Raw genomic sequence first — 12,255 nt, 5'->3', positions numbered from 1 at the left:
TGAATATACAAGGTTGGCTGGAGCAACCTGACACGTTTCAAATAAGTATTTTACACTTTTTGGGAATGAAACTCATAAAAATGAAACGAAAGTTCAAAGCAGATGAATTAACGTCTAGACAACCAGAAGACAAATGCTGAAGGCTTTTGAGATTGCACAATATTTTTTTTTTGTGATATCACTCGACTGATTAGCGAAAATTCGCGCTGATTAATCGACTGGAACTGGGTCAGGGAGATTTATCAATACGTGCACGAGACTTTATCTCCATGAATGATAGTCGCACAATTTCATTTTTGTTTAATATTGGTCCATTTTTCTAAAAGCTTTATATTTTTATTAGCCAGCGTTCCGATATCGTCTCATGTTGGATTAAAAAGACAGATGGTCCTATTTGCACAGTTTTAGACAATATGTTTGTTCACGTTCTTTCGTCCACATAAAGAGTTCCAGAATTAGTGTCCTATCGTAGCTGCAGAGAAGTGTTAGTCGAGGATGCTTTGGAAGCTCTCTATGTTCTGCCTAAAGCATGTGGAAGAAGGTGGGCACAGGTTGTCAGGCTCTGCAAAAATCGCTGCCAAGCAAGATTTACGAACTAACATCTAACCGAAAGTACGACCCTATCTACGGCCGCATATTTATCAAATCTAGGTGGTAGTTGATGCCTTCACTCAGACAGCGGTCACTGAAGGTACTTTGCCGCCTGTAAATAACTCCTTCACCGGAGGCGTTACTAGCGATATCACCTGTTGTCTCCACAGCAGAGACGGTATAATAGGATCGGCTGGTTCACGAGCAATTGTAGGTGGAGTTACCAAAGCTCAATTTCCCGACTATATTCTTCTTTCAAATTGGCGGCCAGTATTCCGGATATCAAGATATCAGAGAAATTGGAGACTCCTATTATCCTCTTATGGAATTATTTCTCTCTTGAAATATCTTAGTCTCCAGTTGTCTTTTCTTCAAGGGATCTTTATCTCTATCTGGGGTAAATGGCTTGGTGCACATTGTGCTTATCCTTGATGAACTCGGGCAGGTCAACCATTTTTGCCTCAAGTTGGGTGAAGGGTAATTCCTCCGGATCGGGCCTCTTCTCCCTTTAAGCCCCGGCAGGGTTATTCCTTTTATATGCTTCTTCACTTTTAGCGTTTATTGACCTTGCCTGTACTTTATCTTTCATCGTCTTTGGCATTGGTGGAGATCTCAAAGTGAACAAGCTTCTTTTGAATGGATCCCTTCCTGGAGCACCTCCTGCTGTCGCGCATCTTGAACATGATGGGTGTTATCATGGTTTTTGTCGTTCAACAATCTACCTTCAGTTCTATCTCTAGCTGGGGTAAATATAGGAGAAATATTTTTTTTCAGGTTCCTACTTTTCACAGAGAAAAGTCAGTTAGTGTAGTAAGAGATACTCGTAAGCCTTTTAAGTAGCTTTGTGACTTCTGTTCTTGTTAGTTTTTGAGGGGTTGTAATCTCAAAGATTCTACTTCCGTTTGGGAGAACAATCTGTGTCCGAATATTCCGGTGGCTACCTATAATACCTATAAGGGGTGTAAATATATCAGATGTTATATGGTTGAAAATCATGCTGCTTCTTTAACTGCTCATCTTCGTAGATAAATAGCCTAGGATTAAAGTCGCCGACGTTGCTGCAGCTTCTGCCTCGTTCACCAATCCAATGGTGAAACTTCTTTTGTCAGGCCACATATTACGCTGCATTTTTCGTACTTTTTCACGGTAAAGGAATCTACAGGTCGTTGCGCTCACATCCGTTCCTAGCTGTCAACCGAGTTCCTTAAGTTCATCAATCCGCGTCCACGTTTTCGTACTCAGCCAGGTCCTCTTACGTTCTTTTGAGGCGTGGTCAAGAACATCAATCATACCAGAGACAACGCACTTTTGATTTCGTTTCAATGCTTATCAATATTGTGGGGGGGGGGGGGGGGGGGGATTGTTTAAAGTTTGTGTCGTTTGCGTTGCAAAAAGTCTTCCCACTACTAGGCGACAGGCGGGTTGTGGATTCATATGACAATTCATGAATCTACTGCTGATCGCGATCGGGTCCGAATCGGAATCTTACAGACCGGAATCTTCTAGACAAAATCCCGTCGGTAACCGAATTTCAGGTCAAGAAAGCCACCATCAATCGGACGTTGAATTACCCTCTACCACTAAGCTTTCCAGAGTAAGAATGTTCATTGCGCAACAGGAAGATGTGAATTCTTCAGAGTTCTCGATGGTCAAGTTCGAAGCCATGAAGTCGAGCCCTATCCGAAGCGCTGTTAACGTTTCGAGAGCAATAGAATGTTGATATTTGCAGGTTGCTAGCCTACAAGTTTTTATCCTTTTTAGTAACTTTTTACGACAAGCAAGGAATACTTTGAGTGTGCTCTTAGACACCAACGCAAAAGACTTGGCAATGATGATCTTCTAAAAATTATTAAAGTTACAATTTTTGGGGACCATCTCAAGCTTGCCTGAATTAAAAATCGACAAGTAAATTACTTTAATTTATTTTCTCAATAAGTTTTTAAAATTATGGAAGTAAACGGTAAAATAAAACAGGGAAAAATATTATTATTAGTTGAAAATTCCTTTAATTGAATTAATTGATTCCACTACGATATGTCTGGCCGAATGTCTGGTAACTAATAGTCTAAGGCCTGTCTAGCTGTTGATCAGTACTTCAGCATACAATTGGTAGTAAATTGAGCAATTATATGTAATCATTATAATCTTGATTAGACCACCAGATCGATAATTTCCCTGTAGTCATAACTTCGAATAGCTTCATAGTCAATCGATTCAAGGTACTATCAATACGCTTCATTGTTGTCTGCTGATATTCTGGGGGCATTGAATTACATACCTGTTGAGAGGAAAAAAGAGTTCACTAGAGGTTACCTGATAAGCCATCATCACCAGGGAAAATTTATTTAAAAATTTCCATCGCAAGTTTCTGTAATGTGTGATATTCATGGAAAATTGGTACAGATAACTTACTAACTGTTCCAATTGGTCTGCAATTGCAAGAATAATATCATAGTATTGTCAAGGGACGTTGCACTGCGTCCAAAAACAACTATTGTTCCCCCTTATTGGTAGTAGTATACCTACAAACTATCGTAAGTCGTTTAAACCTATGTATAACCGACAGGAACCTTATTATGTCCCCAATTTCCAAGTGTTTCAACCTGGCATCTGGTATTAAGTATTCTTCCAGGTGCTTGAACCTATTTTGCTCTAGTGCCGGATACTGTCCCAGAACCTGTGTGGAGGTTTCATCACTCTCCTTACAGAGTCTACAGTCAGTGTCCGTAGATATCCCTAGGTTCCCTAGGTGCCTGCAGTGACCAGTTAGTATTCCCACTGAGTTCCGGAAGTCCTTCTTGGTGAGATGCGATGACCCAGGATTTTTCTATTCCTGGTAAGTTTACCGAGCATAGTTCCCTTAGCCGCTCCTCTTCATTTTTCAATGTCGTAACCATGAACCCATTTACGACTCTACAGAATGGTTCTGGCCCGTACAGCGGTGTTGCTGTTCCTTTTCCGGGCAGCTCGTCCTGGCCTGGAATTCAGAGAATCCAGACCTTATTGAACAAGCCGAGCGTATTCCGTCTGTTATGGCAATTCCATACCCGTTTGGATTTTTCCTGGTAGAACCTAAGTGTCTTAATAGCCGCTTGCCTATCGGAATAGTATTGTTCTGCCCCGTTTAGTTCCTTTCAAGGTTGAGGGAGGCACATCTGTTTATTGCATGTATTTCCACGTGAAATATACTGCATGCTGACCCATTGGTTCAAAGTGCGGTTTCCTAGGACCAGTGACCCCCGTACTTGCTCCCTTTGCTGTAAGGGATCCGTCAGTGTACCAGGTAATCAGTTGCTAGTTTAAGGAGTATGTCACGTTCTCGCAGTTTGTCCCGTTGCTCCAAAGTGTTTCAAACTTCTTATTAAAGTGGAACCTTGTTGCCGTGTTATCCCTTGGTATCAGTAATTCGGGATGTCGCCTAGAAAGAATATTAGTTTTCCTTCGATCTTTGCAGCTCTCTGTCTCGCTGGTACTCCCGGACATTGTGAAGATCCTCGCCTTTCTTGCCTGTGTTTGTATGTTCAGATGGAGAAGAGTCAATCCTAGAAGGACCTCTAGGAATGCCGTTGGGCAAGTTCTCATTGAACTACTGATACACCCGGAAGCCAGTCTTTGAAGTTTGTGTAACTCCCTGGCTGCTGTGTTGAGTTCAGTTCTTTCTGTCCAGATTACCACCTCAAAATTAAACTTTTTAAAAACTTTTATCCCTGCTATGGACCTGCAAGTCATCAGAGCACTTATGGCTTTCTGACATATGTTTTGAACATGCGCCTTCTAGCTTCCACTGAACTTGGGCTGACAAAGTGGATGTGAGAAACATCATCATGTTCATCGGGATGGATAAGGGGTTGAGAGAAAAGGTTCAGGCTGGGACTAGGGCGGTAAAAAGTTGGTAGGGATTGGAGTTGTTCTATGTATTCGCTCACAACACTTTTGAAGTGTTGATCACGAATGTGGAGGCTGCAATGGTGTGCTTGAAGGAAATGGTTGGCTAGGATGTTCACCTTTTCGGGAGTAGAAATATTTTGCGGAAGGATTGTGGTCTGTTGGGTGGCTTTGCCTAGATGAGGGCAACTTTTCCCTGTAGATATCAGGGTTCAGTTCTTTGTTGGAGAGGCGTTTGTAGAGGTGGTTGGTGTAAAGAGTGAAAATTCTATCGCGGATTGACCTGTCAAGGGAAAGGATTTCGTCACGGAGAGGAGAGGATTGCGGAGAGTATCTATTTCTAAATAGCCTCCGCCTTAGGGTACATATGTGTTCGATATCATCAAGGATATCATTTGGGAGAGAAATTAGGTTGCGGTTGTTAAGGGAACGAGAAGGTATCAGTTCGTCACATACTTGCTGAATTACTTCAGTGTATTGACGAACTCTCCAATCTATAGTACGTTGGAAACTGTTTCGTTGGAAGAGAGGAAGAAAGGTTCAAGTTTGGATTTAAGTGTACGCTCGCCGAAGTTCGCCTTCTGGAAGTCAGGGACTAAAGTTGGAGAAGACCGAGTGGCTTTGTGGGGGAGTGAAATATCTAAGACAACAGCATTGTTGCCACTGATACCGGGACCGTTTCTAGGAAGGGATAAGTATTGGGATTGAGTTTGAGGGTTAGCTTGCTGCTGATAAGGGGAAGGGAGGGCAGGGCTGAAGTGGGAAAGGTTGATATTGGGATTAGAGGTGGTTAGGAAATGGTGGAAAGTTTCCCCGGTTGAGCGGCAGAGAAGGATAGGATAAAACGGATGTCACGGATATCAAAGGATTGATCGGGACAGTAGGCAGCAACAATGAAGACCGAGGAAGATTGGGTTTCTAAGGAAATAAGGGGAACTTCAATAGATTTGAAGCTATTGGGTCGAGGGAACAATTATTTGGCAAGGAATTTGTCGGAAATAAGGATGGCCATTCTGCCACAGGTGTCTGATCCTTTAGGATTGGGCTGAGGACGGTCAGCTCTGGAAAGGTTGAAATTTGAGAAAATGGGCCAACGCTTATAGTGCAGCCTGGTTCCACACAGGAGCACTATGTGGGGATTATGCTCGCCAAGAAATAGCTCGAGTTCGTGCTGTTCAATGTTCAATTCGATAGTCTTAACGCCCATTATTGGACTTTAGGATACTGACCATTGCATTGAACATTTGCAGGAATTCCTGTGATTTCCTGGTGAACTCGAGGAAATCGAGATTGAAGATGTTCGGATGATTTGTGAGTTGGGATGTTGGGACAGACGGGTTTCTGCTCCGCACAGCATCTACGAAGGACACAGATGGCCGTGTGAAAGCGGGATTTGCGGTTATTGTGGGATTAGGACTAGGACGGGAGGCTGGTGCTCATTTTTGAGCCTTCCTCCTCGCCACAACTCGGACGAACATCGGGCAGTTGCGGTAGTTTGTGGGGTGATCGTGGCCCCCGCAGTTCACGCACTTTGGCGCTTGCTCAAGTGGTTTGGAGCATTCGCCCCGACCATGAAACTGGTAACACTTCATGCAACGGTAAGAAAGACGGCAGTTTGTTGCTGCATGACCCACTCGTTGGCAGTTTTCACACTGCAACACCTGCTTGTTTCTGATAGTCTCGAAGCGCACCAAGGTGTGTTGAATAGGCTTCATGCTAGAGATCTGTTGCTCCGAGAACGAGGAGTCAAAGGTGACCAGCCATAGATCTAGCTGGATATTCAAGGTCTTCGGCCAAGTTGTGACGAAAGGCTTGACGTTGATGACGCTGGAGGCTCCATGTGGTTATTTCTAGGCCTCTCTGGAGTAGTGCTGGGAAAATACCATCTACTTCGGACAATTTCAGTGGTTTAAACGTTCCCATTTATTCTAGTTTCCAAGCACAGTTCTTTTGCTAGTTTTCAGTTCTCCTTCCTGGAGGCCGTGGAGTTTTGGATAAATGTCCCATTCTCCTTCTTCAAACAAACAGAAGATATTACCTTGTCTTTGGCTATAGCTTTATATAGCCTGGATGCTTTTGTTTTTTGTTCTATTCTTGTTTCGCTGATCGCGTTGCTATATGTGGTCAGTACTCTTTTGTGCGTCGTTTTTACACCTCATTTTTCATTTTGGCTAGATTCCTGTTTCACCAGGGTACGTTCCTTGATAACTTGGCTTTCTTATCCGGACATCCGGCCTTGTATGCGTTAATGACGATTCTGCTGACGCCTACCATCATTGGTTCTCCTCTATTTCGCTTCTGCTGTCACCACTCACCTGTAGGTGGGCCATGTTATCTCTCATGTGTCTTGTGACGAAGTCCCAGCCTGTGTTCCCTACCTTAGGTATTTCTAACTTATTGTTAGGGATGAATTCCAGAAGGTACTCACTTCTCTAATTAATGTCATTGCTTCCCAGACCTCATGGTGGTCGATGGCATCGCAGCCGAGAAAAAGTGGTAGCGCCTTCATCTTGCAGAACTTCGCCAGTGACTAATTTCGGTGGGACCCGAGTGTTGTCTCTAGGGAAGTATCCTGATGCCACGACTGCCTCTCGAGTTATTCCCTCGGCTTCCAGTGAGATCTGGACAGCAATAAAGTCTTCAATTAAAGACTCTGAAAGACGAATGGATTTTTTCAGTTTTTTTTTTTGAGAATAATGCAAGCTAATGGAAGTTTTTCTTATGGGGAATCCTAAATTATCTGAATACTTCCTTCTTCAACTCGCAAATCCACTCCCGGTACACCCAGGGTGCTTGAGCCAGCACTATTTCATTTCATTGTTATCCTTAGACCTTGCCATTTTAATTGCTGCGGATGGAGCTTTTGCATAGCGGAGGCTTAATTAGCGCTTCGAGCTGTTCTCCAATCTCGTAGTATTGTCGTCCTCCTTCGACAACGCATTTATGTACGGCACGTTTCGCTGCCCGTCTTGAGTCCTACACGATCTAGGTCAAGGTCGTTCAGCCTGTCCTCTTATGTTGGTAGCAGGTCCACTTTCTTGCTCAGACCTGCCCTTTCAGCATCTATGGGCTCCCCAATTCCTTCGGGGACCTCGATAGGATTTCCACACAATTTGCCTTCGGAAGTATCCTTCCTTGGTTTCTCTCTGTGCACGTACACAGGTATGCTACCAGATCTGTAATTAATGAGGCGGTTAGGATGTTTAATTGCCACCAGGGATCGGTCGTCTACTACCCTGATGGCTAAGAGTTTGCCTTTGCCCTTCTCCTTGCCTCTAATAATTTTCCATAACCGCGTGTGGAGATCTATGTTTTGAATGATGAGAAGGTGTAGAAACCTTAATCGCCACAGCTCTGGGAAACTAGACCGTCGCCATGTGTCCTCCTCCAGGACATGTTGACAGTTCCGTTCTCTTGCATCCTGGCAGGTTAGGGACTATAATCTTGACCCAGTCCGTCGTATTCTCTGTTTCACAGCCTAAGATTATAATAACAAGTTGAAAGCGTGTGGCGGCACATCAGAGGCATGACTCACGACTGTATTTCCGTGATGAATTCACCTCCGCCGATGTACTGTATTGCCGCCGCCGCGGCTGGCGGCTTGGCACTTTCATTACATTCATTCAGGTAGCCAACAGTTGAAGCGAATGGAGTTGGTAAGTTTTAGGACGGCACGTAGTATCCTCTCTAATTGACCTGGGACTTGAATGTTGACAAAGGAGACTTTTGATAGCTTATTTGATGCAAATGCAGAAGATTTCTAGGACCAATATTTCTTTTTGAAGCGAGTGCAAATAAAAGTCATGGGACAAAGTCGGGATATTTTCAGTTTCATTATCTAGGGCAAAAGGTGGCTAAAAGCGTATGCCGGTGGACATGAGCTCCTTATTCCTTATTATTAAGGGTATTCCTTCCTTCTCACACATCTCGATGACGATGAAGTCGTCAATTGTTTCTCGCTCCTTACAAATGAGTATTTGTTCTGGAATGTCGAATGCTCTTTACCGTATTAGCACAGTTAACGGCGGGTTTCCTGGCTCCTGCTTTCCCCCTTGACCGCCTCGAGATTTGCCCTTTCCCGAGGTTTCTTAGGAGCATTTCCTTCTTGTGGGTTGATTTCGCTGCGCCCCGCTTTCTTGGATCTGATTATGAAGGCTTAAGTCTGCCCTGAGCCTTCTTAAGGGACTCCTCTCTGTCTTCCAAGTAGCGAAGATTCCATTTAGCACCTGCGTCACTGACGCTTGCCTCTTTGCTGACGTCTGACCTGATGACCTCAGACGCATTCTGGCTCGTCTCTCCTTTTTCAGCGGGGACCTTTGCTGGTTTACTCTTGGGTGTAATCACCTGGCTCTTAGTGCCGTGGCATGTACCTGATGGGCCAGTTTGTGTGCCGTACGGGGTCCCATCTGTTTATTGTTAGCTTTTTTATGTTTTACTTACTATTGTACTCTTTTACGTTCTACGAATATAGGGGTTAGTGCCATAGACCTTTGTAGCACGGTAAGGTCTGGTTTACTCCCGACTGCAAACTATCCAATCGGCACGATTCGCATAACATCCTGCATTAGCGGAGGTGTTTTACGATTCCTCGGGGGGTCTCCATTCACTAACGGTCTTGGTAGAGGAGAGGCTTGTCTCCTGGTGAGCCACATATCAACCCCAGAGGGGGATAGGTTGATTCCCAGAAGGCTGTATTCCGCATCAGTCTGCAGCTTGACTCTCAACTGCAAGAAAATTATAATTTGGCTAGTGCAGGACCAGGACTCTTGGAAATTGACATTGTAGGGAAAAGGATAACGCGAAGCAGACTTCCTTTAGCTAGTTCAGCTAATGTTTAGCTGTTTGTATACCCAATGGGCGCCTGACGGTCTATTCACACACATTTTCCGATAATATTTTGAGCTGACCGCATACGGATACAGGAAAAACTCGCATAATTTAAGGAATTTTCAAAGCATTGCAACTCTACTAGACAATTAGTGTTAATTCTTGTTTTTTCTTTCTTTCTTTTTCCAGGAGGATTTAACTAACCTTCATCAGAAAACGAAAGGTAAACAAATATGTATAAAACTTTCATACAAAGGTGCACGAAATATCCATAAATATATGTAATTCCGATAAAGTCGGCAATTAAAACACTTTGTGATTGGAAAGTGATTCAATCACATATGCGTAATTATCTTTTCCGTTCAATAGAAAAGTGATTATATACTTCTTAGCTAACAAGGCTTCTATATTTAATTTTTTGCATGCTACATCCAATTATTGCATACCAATCTCGATATCAAGATAATAATTATTATCAGTCATGAGTATTTAACTAGGCGAATCTATTTAAGTTGAATGATTCGTCATTAGATTACACGTTCATGCAAAATAATAGATACATTTTGTTTTTGTTGATAAACTAAACGGTCAATCACTACATTTGAATAAATATATAATTATTTTTATCAACATAATGTAAGCTCTCCTTGAGTTCGTTACTGTCTTTTAGAAAATTTCGCCATCTCCGAAGCAAAAAGATACTTCCAAGCTACTGCGAAACCTTTTCACTAACCATAGTTTGTTCACCGAATTTTAAGTTAGAAAATATTTAAATATATCTTTCCTGAGTTTTTTGAATATTAAACGGTTTTTTTTTATAATTAAGTGCTTCTATTCAAACTCACAAAAATTAGTATGTGCATCGGGACTTTTCCGTTTCAATTAGATATGCGAAATTGATTTAACATGAAAGATAGTGTTTGCTAATTACGACAATCCAAAGAGGCAGCTTTCATTGCAAATGAAAGCAAATATCTTTAATGTAATTAGATAAAAACAAGTTGAAAGTTACATTAGAATGTCTTGGAACGCGTGAGTCAGTGCATTCAGATGCGTATATCTAATCAGCATGAATCTTTATTACCAGTCACTTCACGCAATTTAGTTTTCTTGATCGATTACCACTCTCTTGCCGGGTTTTCCCCACAACTTACGAATCTGAATCTGTATCATTTTATTGTGTCATGACTAGTATGGTTGTCAGAAGTCTAAGATGTGGTTAAGTCTAGACTTTTTGCTAATAAGACATAAATCGTGTGCGTAAAAAATTGGGTTTTTTCGTATAATCTAAAAGCATGAATGGACGAGGGGCAATCATTTGAATGTACACATACGATTTGGTTGTACTTTAGATAGTTTCGATTAAGTTTACTAAGTTGTTGATTAGTTATTGATTAGAGGTTCATAAATTTCATGTTTTATGATTGCAATGATTAACTGTTTTCTCGTGAATGAACGGAAACGAAAAAAATTGTAAAAAGATTGTTCATTATGAGGTGATGCAAATATCAACACCTGATTAAATATTTAAAGAGAATTATATATGGTGTTGTTTGCAATAAGACTAAGCCTGGGGCCAATATATTTAAAGTTTTGGTAAGGGTTGAATTTTCAACTCCATTCTCGGAGGGCGTGAGGAGATTATGAGGGAGGATTGGAGGTCTTCCATCTTCAACCCCAATGGAAAGCCTTTAAAGATTATGGCCGCTCAAAGTGGAGGTTTTTCCATATCAGCATGGTAAAATTTGTGTTTTCAGGATGGAGAGGGTATGCAAGTGGTAGGGGACGTTGCGGTCGTCATCCGATTAAAAGATGACACCCTAAGATGGATCTATTTTTATTCGAAACGGTATTGTTTGTACTTTGAACCGCATCCTCACAGGCGAAAAGGAGGATATGAAGGTAGAGGCGTCACCTTCTGTAAAAAACAGTGGACCTTCAAATGGGGTTGTTTTGATATCAGTATAGTGAAATTTGATTTGCAAGCCCCACCCCGGAGAAGGAGAGGATAAAGAGGGTGTGCAGGAGGAAGGGGCTATTCGGGTATCATTAATAAGTTTATTGTTAGGGTAATCATAGTCGCGATGTGCGAAGGGGCTTACAGATGCGGGCCACCACTTATGCTACCAGCTTGTACATGATACGAAAATAGGACTCATTACCGCTATGGGCTTTTAGCTGGGGTAGAAAGACGGGACCTTTTTTTTGCTCCCGCATACCCTTCTTATCCTCTTCTCCTGAAATGGGGTTGGCAAGTTTCAGTCCCCTGTCTGGACGGAGTTCAGCTTTGAACTCAACTGTTTTGACATGAAAGTGACCTCATTGTGAGGCGTTATGGCTTTTTAAGGGGATTAGAAAGGAAGAACCTTCCTCTCCTCTACATCCTCGCCTTCAAACTATATCATAAAGAAAAAAACTCCATTATGAAACTATCATAATATACGTTTTGGGCTGCCAGAGGGAAGGTTGGGGAATGGCTGGTCATCCATAGGTGGAAGAGATATTTTTGTGTTGCGTGAATAGAACGTGATGCACTATTGGTAATTTTTTCTATCCGGGGGATTTGAGGTATTGATTTTTTTATTAACCTTGCGTGAATCGGTGATAGAAATTAGTTAGGTCGCCATCCGCGTTCAGTTCAGTCTGTCAGCTGTTGAACTGAAAGCATCATCCTCGCATTGACAAGCAAAGCGGCATCGTCAGTTCAAATCTGGACGTGGCAGGCGTGAAAACGAAAATTTAAGATATTATTGTATGTTTATGAAGAATGTTTACCGTCGGTGATGATCCCCATAAAATACTCGCTCATTTGCTAAACAAACATGAAATTCTTGCTTGGCTAAACAGCTTATGTGTGAAGACAGTCGACAGGGCGCATCCACGCACACACGTCCAGGCTTTCCTTATTTCCTTTCCGTCTGGCCAGTTGACCGATTTATTTTTTATTCGATG

At 42.4% G+C, this 12,255-nt stretch overlaps 1 protein-coding gene across 2 annotated transcripts in view; it reads left to right on the top strand.

Annotated features, from left to right (window-relative positions):
* LOC119657436 (putative ferric-chelate reductase 1 homolog) overlaps nucleotides 1–12,255 on the top strand; it is a 148,284-nt gene that overhangs the window by 17,208 nt on the left and 118,821 nt on the right. For both annotated transcript variants that reach the window (XM_038064345.1, XM_038064360.1), the window contains exon 2: nucleotides 9,493–9,526. The gene's annotated coding sequence lies outside the window, so the exon portion shown is untranslated. The remainder of the gene's footprint in view (nucleotides 1–9,492; nucleotides 9,527–12,255) is intronic.

This window comes from Hermetia illucens, chromosome 1 (assembly GCF_905115235.1).
Source record: "Hermetia illucens chromosome 1, iHerIll2.2.curated.20191125, whole genome shotgun sequence".
Classification (NCBI taxonomy): domain Eukaryota; kingdom Metazoa; phylum Arthropoda; class Insecta; order Diptera; family Stratiomyidae; genus Hermetia; species Hermetia illucens.
This window is presented reverse-complemented; position numbering and strand designations above follow the sequence as displayed.